The 18034-nt window shown below is 41.0% G+C and overlaps 1 long non-coding RNA gene across 3 annotated transcripts in view; it reads left to right on the top strand.

Annotated features, from left to right (window-relative positions):
• The window catches only part of LOC139177102 (uncharacterized), a 245302-nt gene that overhangs the window by 132855 nt on the left and 94413 nt on the right, over nucleotides 1–18034 (top strand). The gene's annotated exons all lie outside the window — the stretch shown is intronic.

Below are 18034 nucleotides of genomic sequence, written 5' to 3'. Positions count from 1 at the left end.
AAAAACATCTACTTCTGTTTTATTGAGTATGCCAAAGTCTGACTGTGTGGATCACAACAAACTGAGGAAAATTCTTAGAGATGGGAATACCAGACCACCTGACCTGCCTCCTGAGAAATCTGTATACAGGTCAAGAAACAACAGTTAGAACTGGACACGGAATAACAGACTGTTTCCAAATGGGGAAAGGAGTACGTCAAGGCTGTGTATTGTCACCCTGTTTATTTAACTTATATGCAGAGAACATCACGTGAAATGCCAGGCTGGAGGAAGCACAAACTGAAATCAAGATTGCTGGGAGAAATAGCAATAACCTCAGATATGCAGATGACACCACCATTATTGTAGAAAGCGAAGAACTAAAGAGCCTCTTGATTAAAGTGAAAGAGGAGAGTGAAAAAGTTGGTTTAAAACTCAACATTCAGAAAACGAAGATCATGGCATCCGGTCCCATTACTTCATGACAAATAGATAGGGGAACAATGGCAACAGTGACAGACTTTATTTTCTTGGGCTCCAAAATCAATGCAGATGGTGACTGCAGCCATGAAATTAAAAGACACTTAATCCTTGGAAGAAAAGTTATGACCAACATAGACAGCATATTAAAAAACAGAGACATTACTTTGCCAACAAAGGTCCATCTAGTCAAAGCTATGGTTTTTCTAGTAGTCATGTATGGATATAAAAGTTGGACTATAAAGAAAGCTGAGCACCGAAGAACTGATGCTTTTGAACTGTGGTGTTGGAGAAGACTCTTGAGAATCCCTTGGACTGCAAGGAGATCCAACCAGTCCATCCTAAAGGAAATCACTGAATATTCACTGGAAGGACTGATGCTGAAGCTGAAACTCCAATACTTTGGCCACCTGATGTGAAGAACTAACTCTTAAAAAAAACCCTGATGCTGGGAAAGATTGAAGGTGGGAGGAGAAGGGGATGAGAGGATGAGCCTGGTGTGCTGCAGTCCATGAGGTCACAAAGAGTCAGACATGTGACTGACAGCGACTGAACTGCACTGAACTAGATGATGTCATATTTAATCATAAAGGAGTTACATTTTCCTTAAATCATTTATTTGGGCTCTGTATCTGTACATTATAGTGAAAGGATGTTTTAAAAGGTTTTATTTAAATTGATAAGGATTCCACCCTGCCGTGATGTTTAAAGAACAGTTTGGTGATCTTCTTCCCAATGGGGTGGTAACTCTCTGTGAGAGACACAGCTCTGGCATGGTCTGGCCGGGAGGATGTGTTTGGCTCTGGGCAAATTGCTTCCATGACTGAACACCCTTCAGTTAACTCCATCAGCTGGCCCTGGGGTTGGAGACTGAGGCATCTTGTTTACACAACAAGAAGAGCACATATCTTTGTGTGTAGAAATGATTATTATATTATTAGTTTTTGTAATTATAAAAATGTGAAAGTTGCTCAGTCATGACCAACTCTTTGTGACCCCATGGACTATATAGTCCATAGAATTCTCCAGGCCAGAATACTGGAGTGGGTAGCTATTCCCTTCTCCAGGGGATCTTCCTAACCCAGGGATTGAACCCAGGTCTCCCGTATTGCAGGTGGATTCTTTACCAACTGAGCCACCAGGGAAGCCCATAAAAATTAAGTCAATGGTTAAAAAAAAAAAAAGGTGGATTCAGCACATGCATTTTCTTATAGTCCTGTGTTATGTGCTGGGCTTAGTTGCTCAGTCTTGTCCCTCTCTTTGTGACCCCATGGACTGTAGCCCACCAGGCTCCTTTGTCCATGGCCATTCTCCAGACAAGGATCCTGGAGTGGGTTGTCATGCCCTCCTCCAGGGGAATCTTCCCCACCCAGGGATCAAACCCAGGTCTCCCTTATTGTAGATTGATTCTTTACCATCTGAGTCACCAGGGAAGCCCCCATGTTCCCTCCTGAAGCCTACTGAAACAAGAGTAAAATGACTTATTTTTCTTATTTTAGTTTTTTTATTTTATTTTTCCCCATCCTCTGTGTAAGTAAGCATTTTCTTTGTTCTTTCTTTTCTATTTTTCGTGCTCTGGGTTTTGTCGCTGCGTGCGGGCTTTTTCTGGTTGTGGCGAGCAGGGTCTACTCTCCAGTTGCGGTGCATGGGCTTCTCACTGAGGTGGCTTCTCCTGTTGCACAGGAATGTGGGCTTTAGTAGTTACAGCTCACGGGCTTAGTTGCACCATGATATGTGGGATCTTTCTGGACCAGGGATTGAACCTACATCAGCAGGTGGAGTCCTAACCACTGGACCACCAGGGAGGTTCCAAAATGATTTTTTTTTTAATGAAAAATCCTCTAGGACCAACCCCCTCAAAAGAAAACAAACAAACAAACAACCCCTCCCTCACATTCAACAACAATAACAAACAAAAACAAGAAAGAAGAATACAACATTTTGGAAGTTAAAAAGCACATGATAACTTGCTTAGCAGAGAGAAGATAGCTGTAGTCTAAGTCGGCAGAGGAAAGGCCAAGAAGCATCCAATTTACACGACAGAATCCTGCCAAGGCTTAGGAATAGGCAGACCAAGGTTGAAGGTGGGCCTAAGAACAGGGAATTATATGATAAGCTGTCTGAGAGCCCCCGGAAGCTCCAGCTCTCACTCTGCCTCTGTACTCCTAGGAGACTGCCCCCACTTCTATGCCAGCAGAGGGCAGCAGTTTTATTATTCAAGGAGGTCAAGGTGTGGAGAACTTGAGCATCTGGTTTGTGGCCCTTCTCTCTTCTGGGCCCTGCCGTTGTCCTGGAGTTCTTCAGGGTGCCCATGTACCTCCCATCCAGCACTGTGACCCCGTGGTTCCACTGATCTCCACTACTCACTTCAGCCACTTCACCTTGAACTTGTCATCGTTGGGTCCTGCTGTTTCAGACATTGTATTCTGAGCACATCTACGTATCCTTCTGGGTCAGCTGCCTCCACCATGGCTGCTCTTTGACCAGGTCGGAGGCCATCAACTGCTCTGCTTTTTCTTAGACTTTCAGTCTCTTCCTTTCCTTCCCATCCCGCACCCTGAAATTTCTTGGAAATAGAAGTTGCTGGCGTTTGACCTTCCATTTTCATATTATACCTTCCTCTTCACTTCTGGCCTCATGGTCAAGCCTTAGTAATGGAAGGGATCTAAGAGGGAAGGGATGAAAGAAAGAAGAATTGGGGGTGGGGGTCCCAAATCAGAAGGAATCTGGTCTCTGATTTTTGCTTACAAGAACACCCCATCCTCTGCTGCTTCGTTTCTGGTACAGCGGGCGCTGGGTGGGGGCTGTCGCTCTCTAAAACACTCTGTCGCATGATGCCATTAACCCTGGCCTCCTCCACCTTCTCTAGCCTTGCCCGTTACATCAGTGGCTTCCACACTTTCTCACCGAACTCCGTGGTTACACTACGTTCCGGTGTGCACACAAGCATGTATACACACACTTCCCTTACAGGTTTCAGGAAGCAATCCTTATTTGGAAATTCTCTGATATTTTAAATTTTGTTCTGTTTTATTGTATCCATTCAGCTTAATGTTTAAAATACTGGCCAATAAATTGATATTTCAACCATTGGTGGATCCTGGCTCACAATTTGAAAAATACTGCTGCAGATCATCCCTTCCTGCCCCCCTCATATATTCCACTGTTTTTCCTACAAGCTGGATCCTTTCTTTTTCATTTAACAGGCTCAGATCTGTCTGGATTTTTAAAGAACCCTCCTCACCCTTCCCTGTCACATTCCAGAAGGAGTTGTCCATGCACAGGGTTCCATGTCCTCTTAGACCCTGTCCCTCTTGGTCCACCCAATCCTGACTACCTTTCAGCACCAGCCTTGCACTGGAACAGCCAGCCGCATTAGCCCCAAATGACTCTCTGGTCATTTGTTCTGTGGTTGATGTCTGGGCATCTCCTTACTTGTTCTCAGTAGTGTCCAGCTTAGTGGATGCTCCTTGTCCCTGGCTCTGGTGTTCCACCTCCCTCTCAGTGATCACTGAGGCTTCCCTGGTGGCTCAGATGGTAAAGAATCTGCCTGCAATGCAGGAGACTTGGGTTTGATCCCTGGGTTGGGAAGATCCTCTGGAGAAGGGAATGGCAACCCACTCTAATATTCTTGCCTGGAGAATCCATGGACAGAGAAGTCTGGTGGGCTATAGCCCACGGGGTCACAAGAGTCAGACATGACTGGGCAACTAACACACATCCTTACTTTGATCACACACCCACTTGGGTGCAGACCATCCACTGAGTGGCAGCTCTAGACCATCGATCTGTCAATTCTGGATCTGATTCCTAGCCCTGCTTTGTCACCACTTACATGTTTACTCCTTCTGTTTCTGAACACCCCGTGGATCTGTTACCTTCCTCATACCACACCAACTGGTTGCTGGTTTTTTAAAAAATATTTTTTATTTATTTGACTGTGCTGAGTCTTAGTTGTGACCTGTGGTATCTTTACATGTGGTCTGTGGGATGTTTACTTGCAGTATGTGGAGTCTAGTTCCCTGCCCAGGAATTGAACCTAGGCTGCCTGCATTGGGAGCACAGAGTCTTAGCCACTGGACCACCAGGGAAGTCCCTGGTTTTTTAGTTTATGTGACTCTTTGAAATCTGTGCATTCTGAACATTTTCCTCTGTCAGGAGACAAAGCCATAGAAGAGAGAGTCGTCTCCCCCATCCCTCTTTTATTATCTTTGCTCCTTTGATAACATTGAGCTTTCCTCTAACATGTTCCCTCTTCTTTTATTATGTGCTTTGTGCCATTTCCCAAATCTCATTCTAATTTTCCCTGGAGGGCAGCCTTCATTACTGCTGTTGATGAGCACTGAGGAGGGAATGTAGGCGTGCAGTTTCCCTCTTTCTCTGCCATCCTCTTAAAGTGAGCACCGTTAGTGGGTGATCATGCAGCTGCTTAAGGCCACGGGCTGTTTCTTAACAGCATTACTCTTCTCAGGGGACTTCTGTGTTTATTCCTTGCTCTTGCTCTACAGTTTTCTCTCTGATCTGGGAGGGTCCAACACAATAAGGTTCTTGGAAGTCTAGGTAATATTAGGTTGTACATGAAGTAATTTTATTATTTCAAGTAGAGAGAGTCTATTTAAATACAGTAACCAAAAAAATAACAGAAGGCTATAGAAGGAATTCCTTTGTTAATGTTCATTAAAGACATCAATGTTCCCTTGATCTAAAATATATTCTCATATTCTGTTAACCTTCATGAAGCGCAAAATGGAAAAGCCCTGGAGATCACCTAGCAGGATTCCTTTCCCAGAGAAGCTGAGCCCCAGGTGACACGTGCTAACCCATGCCTCATTCCTGGCCGAGTTTTGACTAAGGCCTGTGTCTTCTAGGACAAGCTTTTTCTGCCGTGCCTCTCACCTCCCCGTCTATCAATGCCTTTCCCCCATTCTCACAAATACTTCAGTGTACATGGACACCCACACCCACATTCTCCTTTAATCATCATTTTGAGGAATGAGGAATTGTCTTGTTTAGTGACATTTTTGGTAACATGATCTTGGCTTTAATGCATATTAATTTTGTTATTGTTATCCCTATAAAACATTTTCAACTGAATTTTAAAAGTTATTTTAGGGGCATCCCTGGTAGTCTAGTGGTTGAGAGTCCACCTGCCAATTCAGGGGACACGGATTCCATTCCTGATCTGGGAAGAACCCACATGCTGCAGGGCAACTAAGCCTGTGAGCCGCAACTACTGAGCCCCCTAGTCACTACTACTGAAGCCCGGGTGGCTCAGACGGTAAAGAATCTGCCTGCAGTGCAGGAGACCTGGGTTCAGTCCCTGTGTTGGGAAGATCCTCTGGAGAAGGGAATGGCAACCCACTCCAGGATTCTTGCCTGAAGATCCCTATGGACAGAGGAGCCTGCCGGGCTGCAGTCCATGGGATCGCAAAGAATCTGACATGACTGAGGAGCTAACACTTTCACTGAAGCCCAAGAGCTCTAGAGCCGGTGCTCCACGGCAGGAGAAGCCACCGCAATGAGAAGCCCAGCACTGCAATGAAGAGAAAGCCCGAGTGCAGCGACAAGACCCAGGGCAGTGGAAAATAAATAAATAAATTTTAAAAGTTATTTCACATCTATGGATCATGTATGTTTTATTTAACATATGCTTAACAAATAGCATACAGATGACCTCTGAGGTTTTGTTTTTTTTTTTTTTTTGGTTGCTATGAAAGAATGAGAGAATTTGGTAATGAAATCCCAAATCCTTTGGGAGCCTCAGTTATGTAACCATAGGATTTCGCAGATCAGAGTGTGCTCTAGGATCTTTTGAAACACATGAAAAGGGTTACCTTTGAATATTAGTATCAGTTTTTTCAGATTATTTTCTTTGATAGTTTTTTAAGAATGAACTTAACTTGGGTATCTTAAATTTCTTTGAAGCTTTAGATAAATGATTTTTAGTATAATGTATCTATCTAGTACAGTGCCACCTGTCGCTTTTCCTTTGAAGGGTTGGTATTTTAGACCAGGGTCAGCAAACTTTCTCTTTAATGGACCAGATAGTAAATATTTTAGGCTCTCTGGGCCCTCTGGTCTCTCACATGATCAGTTCTGCTGCTGTAGGGGGCGAGCAGCCACAGACCGTTGTAAATGATTGGCCGTGGCTGTTCATGAAAACTACATTCACAAAAACAGCCTGAGTTTGCCAACCTCTGATTGAACATAACGTTGAGCTTCTTTCCAAGTGCAAGTGGCAGTCTCTGCCAGCAATTCCATCCCCCTCCCCAGAAGGAGTCACCAAGGAACTGAAAGAATAACAAAAGCAGCAGTTGTGTTCTGACTTCTGTGCATTTTCCAAACTTGGTCTCCCTGCCTGAGATGCTGTCTTTTCCATCTGCCTAAATGTTACCTAGGAGGCCTTTCCAGTCAACTCCTAGTGCTCTCTCCCTGCTCTGAACTCTTTTGGCATGCTGTTTGCCTGTCTCACCGGCAAGTCTTGTGGTATTTGTGTGTTCATGGATTTAGGGCTCCTTCCAAGTTCCCAGAGCACAGGGTGTCTGGCATGATGTTCTGTGTGCAGTGAGGGCTGAGGAGTGGCTGTCAGCACCCAGTACAAGTTCAGCTGCTCTACCCGGCTGGGAGGGACCATCCTTTGAGGGATCAGTAGGATAGACATGTGTTCAGAGTAGAAAGAACCACAGTTATTGTTTTATGGCTCTAATTTCTCAGAAAGGAGACAGAGTTCATTGTGGAAATGGGGATGCTAGAAACCATAAAAAGTTTAGGGAGGAACCAAGAGAAGCCCAGAGCACTTTAACAGCTCTGTCTTTCAGCCCTCAGAGAAGAAATGCCCAAAAGACACTTTACATGTTGGAAATAAAACCATCACTTCCTAGCTGAGGGACCATAGTGAATTAACTTGCTCAATTTCTCACCTGTACAATGGAGATGACAATAGTACCAACCTTAGAGGGTTTATGGGGGCATTAAATGAGTTAAATCTGTAAAGGACATAGGGTGCTGCCCATCACCTGCTAAATGTTGGCTCTAGTTGTCATTTGACAAGTGGAAGCTGGTGGGAGTCTGACTCACCCCCAGCCCAGAGATCATGATTTAGTGCAATGATGAAGCAAGCTGAGGACCCCAGACTGTAAAAAGAAGCCTGTTATCTAGGCTGAGATGAGCACCATAAATATGCAGTTACCAAAAGATATCCATACGTCAGATATTTATTAAACTTAACACCATTTCGGATTTTTAAAAAATATTTATTTGTGTTTTTAATTTGACTGCTTCTGCTCTTCACTGTGGCATGCTGAATCTCCGATCTTTGTTGCAGGATTCAGGTTCTTTTGAAAAGCTATGGCATGCAGAATCTTTAGTTGCTGCATGTGGGGTCTAGTTCTCTGATCAGGGATTGAACCCAGGCCCCTTGCAATGGATTCTTAGCCACCAGGCCACCAGGGAAGTTCCTCCATTTCAGTTTCACTAAAATTGATTGAGCCATTCTGTTTGATATATCCTGGTGGGTGCAGAGGTGCTCAGACGTAGCTGCTGACCTGAAGGACTTAAGAGTCAGGGAGACTCATAATTTCATCATGTTACATAAGTGACAAGATAGATAGTATTGTAAGGAGAACATTATCCTGCTTGAACAGGATATTAAAGGGTGAAAGGATATTAAAAGCTTACATTAAGCTACAGAAATTCAGTAATGACATTGTTGATTCAAGGATACTGAAAAAAGCAGCTCCTGAATGGTTCTTGGGGGAGGCTGGCTGTGTGTCTGGGGAGTCTGCTGGTGTTTTATATATGATGTGAGAAACTAGGGAGGTCCCTGGGTTCTGGTGAGGCTAACGCCATCTAACAAGAAGACTTGATCTTCATTTGCTTGGCATGGTCAGGGGGCTGGGGGAAGAACCTGGACTGTGTCAGCCTGCAGCAGAGCTTCCTAAGTTCTCTGAAGGTAGAGAGGACTCTAACAAAAATGCAGATTCCATATGATCTGGGAGAAGTGAATCTCCCATCAGAGCAGGGACAGGTCTGCTGTCTGTGAAGATATTAACTAACGAAGTCTACTTTTGCACTTTTAAAATGTTTATTTATTTGGCTGTACCAGGTCTTAGTTGCAGCACTGGGGATCTTTGATCTTCGTTGCTCACTTGTGGGATCTTTAGTTGCCACATGAGAGCTCTTAGTTTAGGCGTGTGGGATCTAGTTCCTTGACCAGGGATGTCCCCTGCATTGGGAGTGCAGAGTCTTAGCCCCTGGACCACCAGGGAAGTTCCTCTTTCACATTTTATATAGCACTGTATGTGTCCTTTTGGAGAAGGAAATGGCAACCCACTCCAGTATTCTTGCCTGGAGAATCCCAGGGATGGGGGAGCCTGGTGGGCTGCCGTCTATGGGGTCGCATAGAGTCGGACACGACTGAAGCGACTTAGCAGCAGCAGCAGCAGCATGTGTCCTTTATTGCGCATGAAATGAATAAAAACCCGATGTTGGCAGACTCTGTAGATATGCAGAAAGTGACTAATCACGTTGTTATGAAAGTTAGAACATCTCATTAAATTTTTCACTGTCACCGTGGCAAGAGCTCCACTGGGTCCTATATTGGACACTGCCTGTGCGTGCACCTCTTACAATCATCACTGTGGCCGCAGTGGCAATCAGTTCTGCACACACAGGTGAAACCAGTCAGCACTTCCTGGTGGCTCTTGATTACTGCCCTGAGGCTTCTGATGCTGTGATGTGGGTTGCTCCTGGGTACCCATTCAGCACTCACACTTGTGCAACCATTTGAGCAACCTGGAAGTGCAGGGGATATATTACCCCCAGGGAAACCTTTAATCCTTGGGGCACAGGTGCCATCACTTTTCTTCCTTGAGTGGGGAGAGGCTGGGGGTGGTGGTTCCTAGATATTTTATAAAGCTCCTGCGGTGGTCCCATGGGAGGGAGACACCGTGTCTGACGTGGTAACTAACCAGTGTAAGAGTGCACCCTGAACTGGCTGTTCCTGTTTCACTCCTCCTGTACCAACAGTCTGCTGTTCGTGATCACGAATGAACATAGCTCACAGGTTCTGCTTTTGTGGGAACCCAGATCAAGATGGATTGCTTCTGAAATTTTCCTTAGCCTTTGGTGTTTCTTCATCACAGAAGGCTCTTCCTTACTTGTCCAGTGGGAATTTCTCTTCTGTCACAGTTTGATTCTCCTCTACCTCAGGACCTGGTCTCCCTAGGGTGAGTCCTCTCAGTTTGGATTATAGAGGAACTCTGGAGCTGGAGATCGGAGAAGCTTTTCTTTTTGAAGAAAACTCAGCCTTCAGGATACTGATCTTTCTGTTACCTTCAAAAAGCTAGTTTTGTGATGGAAAGCTGATTGGGACCCATCTGTTTTTGGCTATGCCACTGAGTCCTTTCCTGATACATCAAATCTTAGTTGATGCATTATGACCACAAGGGAATAAAAATTATGTCTTTTTAATATTTTAAAAACACTATACTTTTTTTACATAGGCAATGGAATTAAGGCAAAAAGGAATCATAAATGTGAACCTCTTATAGAGGTGCCAAAACAAATATGCATGACAAAATACACATCATTTAAAAAAAATTGGCAAGACAATTTTTGAGTGCCTATTATAATACTTGAGAATTTAATGTTCATCCCAGTTTCTTGTATTGATACCATAAGCATATCATGTAGACCCATTCTGGTATCTGGTGTTCAAGTGGTTCAGATGATCATGTTAAACTTAAAATAATAATGAGAAGTTCTGGGAAGATGGTAACAGTTGTAGGGGGAGAGTTTTCTGATCTCTCTAAATTTACACATAAAAATAGATCCTTGGATGGAATAACCAAAGCCATGGATGACATTGGCAGCAAAACTAGTAACAGGGAATCCCCCATACCCTAAATCCCCAGTGGGTGAAGACAAACTAACAACCACAGACCTTTAGAGAATCAGTCTCTCTGTGGAAGAATGCAGAGAGAACTAATGGGACATTTGATGGGCTTAAGAATAATAGCACCCCCAAAATAGCCACATTCACCAGAACATGAGTGGGACAACTTAAGAACAGTAGCAGAGATAGGGGATTCTGCACCTTTTGACCTGGGTAGGTCTACAGGAAGGTCTGAAGGACCGGGTTAGACTAGGCTCTATGGATTGTCTCAGCTTGTGCCTTCTTGGGTGTGGTCCCCATACCAGGAAACCACTGCTAGCAATAGAAATTATGTTGAGCAGAGTCGGACGAGAGAGAGAAAAGAAAGAGAAAGTCCAGATAAAAGTGCTGAAGGGCAGCAGAGCCAGGAAATCTCCGAAAGCAGACCTCCATTGAAAAAATGTTATATATCCTTTTACTTGGCTGCACCAGGTCTTAGTTGTGGCACTCGGGACCCTGGGTCTTGGTTGCAGCTTGTGGGATCTTTCTTGTTGCAGCATGTGAACTCTTGGCTGCATCATGTGGGATCAAGTTCCCTGACTAGAGTCCTAGGACCTGCATTGGGAGTCTTAGCTACTGGACCACCAGGGAAATCCCCAAACCTCCATATTTTAACATATGGAGAAAATAACAGGAGCGACTGCTCTGTGAAATTAAAAAAGCTAACCCCTTCTAGAATTACGGGAAAACAAATTTTATATAAAAATAAGCAGGAAATCGAGGCCAAATCCTGCACTGTTATTATTATTTTAAAGAGAAATTAAAAGACAGAATAACATACTTTCAGACAATGAAACCACACATAAAAATATGCCCATAAAACAAATCTAAACTGTAACCTTCTGTTTCAACATAAGGTAAAAGATACTAAGAAATTATGTAAGACATGAAAGAATAAATCAGAATTAGAAAGATATAAAAAGGTGTCCAAATTCTTTTAAAAATAAAAGTGAAAAACATTTTATTTAATTTATTTAAAAGCTTTGTTTCTTTTAACTATTTAAAAAATAGTTTTTTACTATATAAAAAATATATTAAAAAACAATTCTTGTTTTTTTAAATATTTATTTATTTTGCTATACTGGGTCATCATTGCTTTGTGAGTGCTTTTTTCTCTAGTTGTGGCAAGCAGGGGCTACTCTTTATTGTGGTTTGTGGGCTTCTCATTGTGGTGGTTTCTCTTGTTTCAGAGCACAGGCTCTAGGCATAGCATGCAGGCTTAGCTGATCCATGGGATGTGGAATCTTCCCTGTGTTGCCTGCATTGGCAGGCAGATTGTTATCCACTGAGCCACCAGGGAAGTCCAAGAAAATTATTTTAGGAATGAAGACAAGTTAGAAGGAATATAAGCACAAATAAAACAATAGATAATGTCTTAAAATGGTTAAAAGGATGAAAATGTTATACATAAAAATAAATGAGGAAAGAGATAAAAGTATTTTAGAGAAAGTGACAAATATTGAAGATAGGCAAGGATAGTCCAACATATAAGTAATAAGATACCCTAAAGAAGAGGACTAAGCAAGGGAAGAGAATAAATGCTAAAATCTATAATTTCAGAAAAGTTTTCTAAAATTAAAAAATATTTGAAATTGCATATTGAAAGAATTCACCACGTACCTAGAATATTGATTCAGAGTGAATATCAATCCAGAATGACCAATACCAAGACTTGTTCTGCTAAAATAACTAGACTTAAAATTCCTTTGACTCTCTAAGTGAGAAGAGCAAGTGACTTAGAGAAGGGAAAGTCAATGAAATATTGACTTTTTTTTACAGCAACATTTTATGCCAGAAAAAAAGGAGTAATATTTAGGTATTCAGAGAAAGAAAATGGGAGCCAAATATCTTATATCCAAGAAAATTGACTTTCAACTAAAAAAGATTACTGTTATCAATTTATAGGAACTCGGAAAATAATGTTTCCATGTACCCTTCTTGAGGAGTCTACTAGAGAAAGAGCTTCAAACTATCCAAATGACTAGAAAGACACCAGTCTAAGGACTGCTGGTAAATATAAAAAATTGAGGGCAAAAGGGAGAGACTGTGGTATGTAATGGCTGTATGCTCTGATACTGTCAATATAACTATAACAGGGGATAAAGGAGAGAGCATATATAAATTTTTAAAAACTGTTCTCAGTAATTAGATTGGTGGTGATGGTATTAGTATTGTAATGTGAGACCATTGTGTGTATAATGTGGGAGGAAGTAAATGAATAGTTTTGAGATATTCTATCATCTCTTGTGTTTTAGAGAACTAGGGTTCCTGGTGTGGAAGAAGGGAGACATAGATGTAATAAAGAGAGACTGTATGAAACAGTAGTGGTCTTGAGTTTAAATGAGGAGTTACCAGTATGAACTCAAGAGCTATTTTATTTTAAAAAACATTATATGTGTGTGTGTGTGAATGTGTATTTCTAGTTCTGACTAATGAGAAGGCCTATGAGTGAGCATTCTCAGTGCCCAGACTATATAGCCTTATAATGTCATTTCCCATTAAAAGAAATCAGGGTATGGGCTTCCCTGGTGGCTCTGTGGTAAAGAATCTGCCTGCCAATGCAGGAGATATGGATTTGATCCCTGGTCGGGGAAGATTCCATATGCTGCAGAGCAACCAAGTCCATGTACCACAATTAATGAGCCTGTGCTCTAGAGTCCAGGAACTGCAACTACTGAGCCCATGTGCTGTGACTGCTAAAGCCCGTGCACCCTAGAAGCTGTGCTCTGCAACAAGAGAAGCCACAACAGTGAGAAGCCACAGCAATAAGAAGCCTGCACACTGCAATAAAGAGTAGCCCTTGATTGCTGTGATTAGAGAAAAGCCCTCATAGCAACAAAGACCCAGCACAGCCATAAATAAATAAAACTATATATAAGTGTATATATATATATGTATATATAAACCAGGGCTTTTGGAGAAATGACTGATTCCAGATCTGAGACCAAAAATGTGCAAGATGAACTAGAACATCTTAACAAATAGTGAGGAAGCTAGCAGAAACTATAAGATCATGTCAGAAGGACTCAGGAGATGATTTGAAAATAATTTTATTAGCTAAATTTGAGACCATTTGACCTACAATAAGAGAAGTATTTGTAATGAATCGAAACTTATCAAAATATGTTTAAATTCATGAATGTGTAATGATTTTTAAAATAAAAGCCTGGTTGGTCACCTTCAGATGATAGGAATCCAATATATTATCTTGAAATTGATAAATGAAGGGAAAGATTCAAGTCTTTATTTTGACTTTTCTAAATGACCTGAGCCAATGGTAAGAGGGGATGCATCTATTTATAAAAACACTCCAACAAATAAAGAAGAAACATCAGAATTAGAATATCATCACTTTAATGGACTCGAGCATGGTGCATTGACAGCTGCTCACATCATAAGAAGAAAGATTCTCAGACTTTATGTGCCTTCTATTGAGAAAACTGAGCACCACTTGTATTACCAGGGAGGTTGAATCTGACTCTCATCCAGCCTCTAGATCCAGCTGCCCATTTGCAAGAACTATAGAGGAATATGTTGAATTACACCAACAGTATCAATCAGCAAAACTAACTCTATGGGTCAAACGCACCAGATTTTCAACAGATAAATTATAAATGAAAAAGGGTTGGAAAGGGACCTGTAAAACTAAGAGAGACCCAAGACATATTATTTTTTCCAAAGGGCAAGACAAGGTACACACTAGGCGTGCACACTTGGTGATACAATCAGACACACAGTGACTCCCCTGGTGGTTTAGTGGTTAAGAATCTGCCTTGCAGTGCAGAGGATGTGAGTTTGATCGCTCATCAGAGAACTAAGATCCCATATACCTTGGAGCAACTAAGCCCACGTGCTGCAACTGCTGAAGCCCACATGCTCCTGAGGCTTCGAGCTACAACTACAGACTCTGTGCACCACAATAAAGAAGATCCCGCATGATGCAATGAAGATCCAGTGTGCTGCAACGAAGAGCCGACACAGCCAAATAAATAAATATATATTAAACAAAGAGAGAAAGAGCCAGGCATACACATATACATATACACATATAAGCAAAACAGGACATTTGTTCCTTTTGGGGAGCAGGAGGGCCTTGAGAATGAGTTTATGAGGGAGTTTATTGAGATGAGTTTATGGAGGGATTTCTGGGATTGTTGGTAGATTTGTATTTCTTGACTTTGGTGAGGGTTACAAGGTGTTTTTTTTTTTTTTTTTTTAATGATAATGTTTATTTTATTTAAAAAGGTTAAAAAAGAGAAAAAACATGATGAGTTGTCTAAAATATACCCATACTTTAGAAAATTTACATAGTGATTTTTGTTTTAATAAGCCCCTCATCTTAGGGATTTTCTTAGATCTAACCAGACTCGCAACCTACTCCAGTATTCTTGGATAATTCCATGGACAGAGGAGCCTGGTGGGCTACAGTCCATAGGATTGCAAAGAGTTTGTCTCGATTGAAGCGACTTAGCAACCAGACATATAGACCCACAAGACCCAAATCAACCCCACTCAGCACTATTAACTCACTTCAGGTAGCTTAGTCTCTTTGTCTGCCTCCCCCGACCCAGTGACAGCCTGGGACCAAGTTGACATTACACTTTGACCAGGTTTCCAGAGGGGTCAGAGGCAGAATGTTAACCCAAGGTCAAATTTGCCCATAAGAAGGTGAAAGATTTGTCCATAAAGAAGGTGAAAGATTTTTTTTTTTTTGCTAGTTTGCTTTTTAAACCCATTACTTACACCTTCTGAGAATCAGAGCACTGTCATCGTTGCATTTTTTTCCACAGCATGCCTTTCAAGGCACTCATGTACAGATGAAGGCAGGCATAAATTAGGTGAGTATCAAGGCCTCCTTCAGCTCTGATATTTGGTATTTGAGGTAGAAGTATGTTAACTTCCTTATTCTTCATATGGAGATGATAGAAAATAAGAGGTTTAATGGAATTTTCCAGGTCACACAGGGAGCTGAATGCTCTGTTAGGTCACCTGACAAAATTTACTGTCAGTGTAATTTTTCTGTTTGTTTCATTTTTAATGCCATAGATTTTATTTACAATTTTCCATTCCACCGCCTTCCTCCCTTACTCTTTTTGGCAAGGACCGGAGAAGTACATCGTTTCTGAATCTTAGTAATTAAAGGTATATTCAGAATGGTTTGTTCTCTGATTTAAATCCCTGAAAAACCAGAAGAGGTTTTGACAGAACTAGGACATGGGAAGCAAAAAGTCAATTAAATCTGATTTTTTTTTTCAAGAGCCACATAAATGTTATAAAAGTGCCACATATTTGAGCCATTTTAGCAGTTTTCCATCTGCTTTTGTTATCTCAAAAAGAAGGAAGTTTTCCTGGCATTTCTCTGAATTGTCTTAAGTGACTTTTAGATCATCACAGTGAGTGGGGTGGTCCTAATTCTCAGTGCTCCAATTTGACTTTAAAGTTTAGAGCAGACTGCCTTAATTCATTTGGTTAGTTTTGCCCCCTTTTGGCTTGAAAAAGAAAAGGCTGTGAATTCTTTCACTTGGCAGAGAAAGTAGCATTGTGGGTTGTCCTTCCAATACATTTTCCACAGGCACCAATCTCTTCTTGGGTATAAACAGGCTGTTGTTGAACAGACAGACATTCAGGAGATTCTATAAATTGAATCTTCCATCTTCTGCTAATATGGCTTTTGGCAATAAAGCCATTATCATGAAGTGCCATAAAAGGCATCTTTTTTTTTTTTTTTTTTTTCATCTGTTGCCTACTCAGCATGGGGTTTATTGCTATTTAGAAGTCTGACTGCTAAATGCTAAACTAGGCAGGTCACCCCGCAGTAGATGGATAGATGAGTCTCAGATATGCCACCTGCTGTCCTTTGGGACAACAGGCACATTTTTTTGGTGGCAAGACCTAAAATGGCAACAGAGGCATGCTCCCTTGATTTTTGATTGCCAATCGGACATTGGCTAACTGGCACTAAAAGAGATCAGTAGGTGTGTATTCTATGAACTAAGCCAACTCAGATACTTAATGATTACTGATTTGGAGTCTGGTGCTATGAAAGATTTTAGAGCTAGATAAAATAGAATTTCTCCTCTTAAGAAGTTTATATCCAAATTTTAGAAATAATACTGAACAATAAGAAGCAAATGTCAAAGTCTATTAGTTCTTTAAATACTTGGCTTTATACTAGGGCCCTTGGTAAAAATGCTCCATAGGTTTATTATTATTGCTATTATTGTTGTTGTTAGGAGCATAGAGGTAGGATTTTAGAGTGAGTAGAGGATGGGCTGCAATATGAATGTCCAAAAGTAGGAGGCTTTTGGAGAATGGATGAGATTTGTATACATGGAAGGCATTTGAAGGTAGCATAGTGTAAATTAAATCAGTTCTCAGTTTAGGATCTGACATTCTTTTGCCTGTTAAGTCACTCTTCCACCTGCTTTCCACCTCCCAAAAGTTTATTGTTTGTTCTATTATGATTTATTTTCTTGGGATTATGTCTCCTTTTCTTGAGAAAATAACTTTATTATAATTTTACTGAGGTTTTCAGAGTAAAGGATGCATATGTTCAAATTATCATTTTAACGTACTCTTGAAGAGAAATAACTTTATTTTTGACAAAGATACATACTCATTATTTTAACAAATCAAGCAATACAGAAAAGTACAAAGAAACAAGTAAAAGTCAATGAATACTCTACCATGCAGAAATTATTTTAATAATTTTATTAAAGTTCATTCCATTTCACAATATATGCATATATACACAAATACAAGAGTAGAAGGGTCATTTGTTGTTGTGGTTGAGTTATAAAAGTTCTTTATATATTCTAGACATGAATCCCTTATCATATATATAATTTACAGATATTTCTCCCATTCTTGGTTTATCTTTTTACTTTCCTAGTGGTGTCCTTTGCAGATATGTTATTAATTTTGATAAAGCCCAGTTTATTTATTTTTTCCTTTTGTTGTTTGTGCTTTTGATGCATGTCCAAGAAACCATGGCTTAGGGTCATGAAAATTTACACCTGTATTTTCTTCTAAGAATCTCATGGTTTTAGCTCTTATATATAGGTCTTTGACCCATTTTGAGTCAAGTTTTTTGCTATGATGTGAGGTAGGGGTTTCACTTCATTCTTTTGCATGTGACTGTTCAGTTGTCCTTAGACCAATTTGTTGAGTCTATGCCTCTCCTATTGGACTGTCTTGGCACCCTTTGAAAATAAATTCACTTTAAATGTGAGGATTTTGATCAATAACCCATCGTCTTGTTTACCATTCCTTTGTCGTTAACCTTTGAGGTCAGAAAATGTAAATCCTCCAACTTTGTTTTTCTTTTCAAGATTGTTTTGGCTATTTTGGGTCCCTTGCATTTCTGCATAAATTTTAGGATTAGCTTATAAATTTCTACAAAGAATCCAGCAAGAATTTTGATGAGGATAGCGTTGAATCTGTAGACCAGTTCAGGAAGTGTTGCTATCTTAATATAGTAAATATTAGGTTTTTCCTGTGGTCATGTATGGATGTGAGAGTTGGACTCTGAAGAAGGCTGAGCACCAAAGAATTGATGCTTTTGAACTGTGGTGTTGGAGAAGACTCTTGAGAGTCCCTTGGACTGCAAGGAGATCCAATTCTGAAGGAGATCAGCCCTGG

This window comes from Bos indicus, chromosome 18 (assembly GCF_029378745.1).
Source record: "Bos indicus isolate NIAB-ARS_2022 breed Sahiwal x Tharparkar chromosome 18, NIAB-ARS_B.indTharparkar_mat_pri_1.0, whole genome shotgun sequence".
NCBI classification, from domain to species: domain Eukaryota; kingdom Metazoa; phylum Chordata; class Mammalia; order Artiodactyla; family Bovidae; genus Bos; species Bos indicus.
This window is presented reverse-complemented; position numbering and strand designations above follow the sequence as displayed.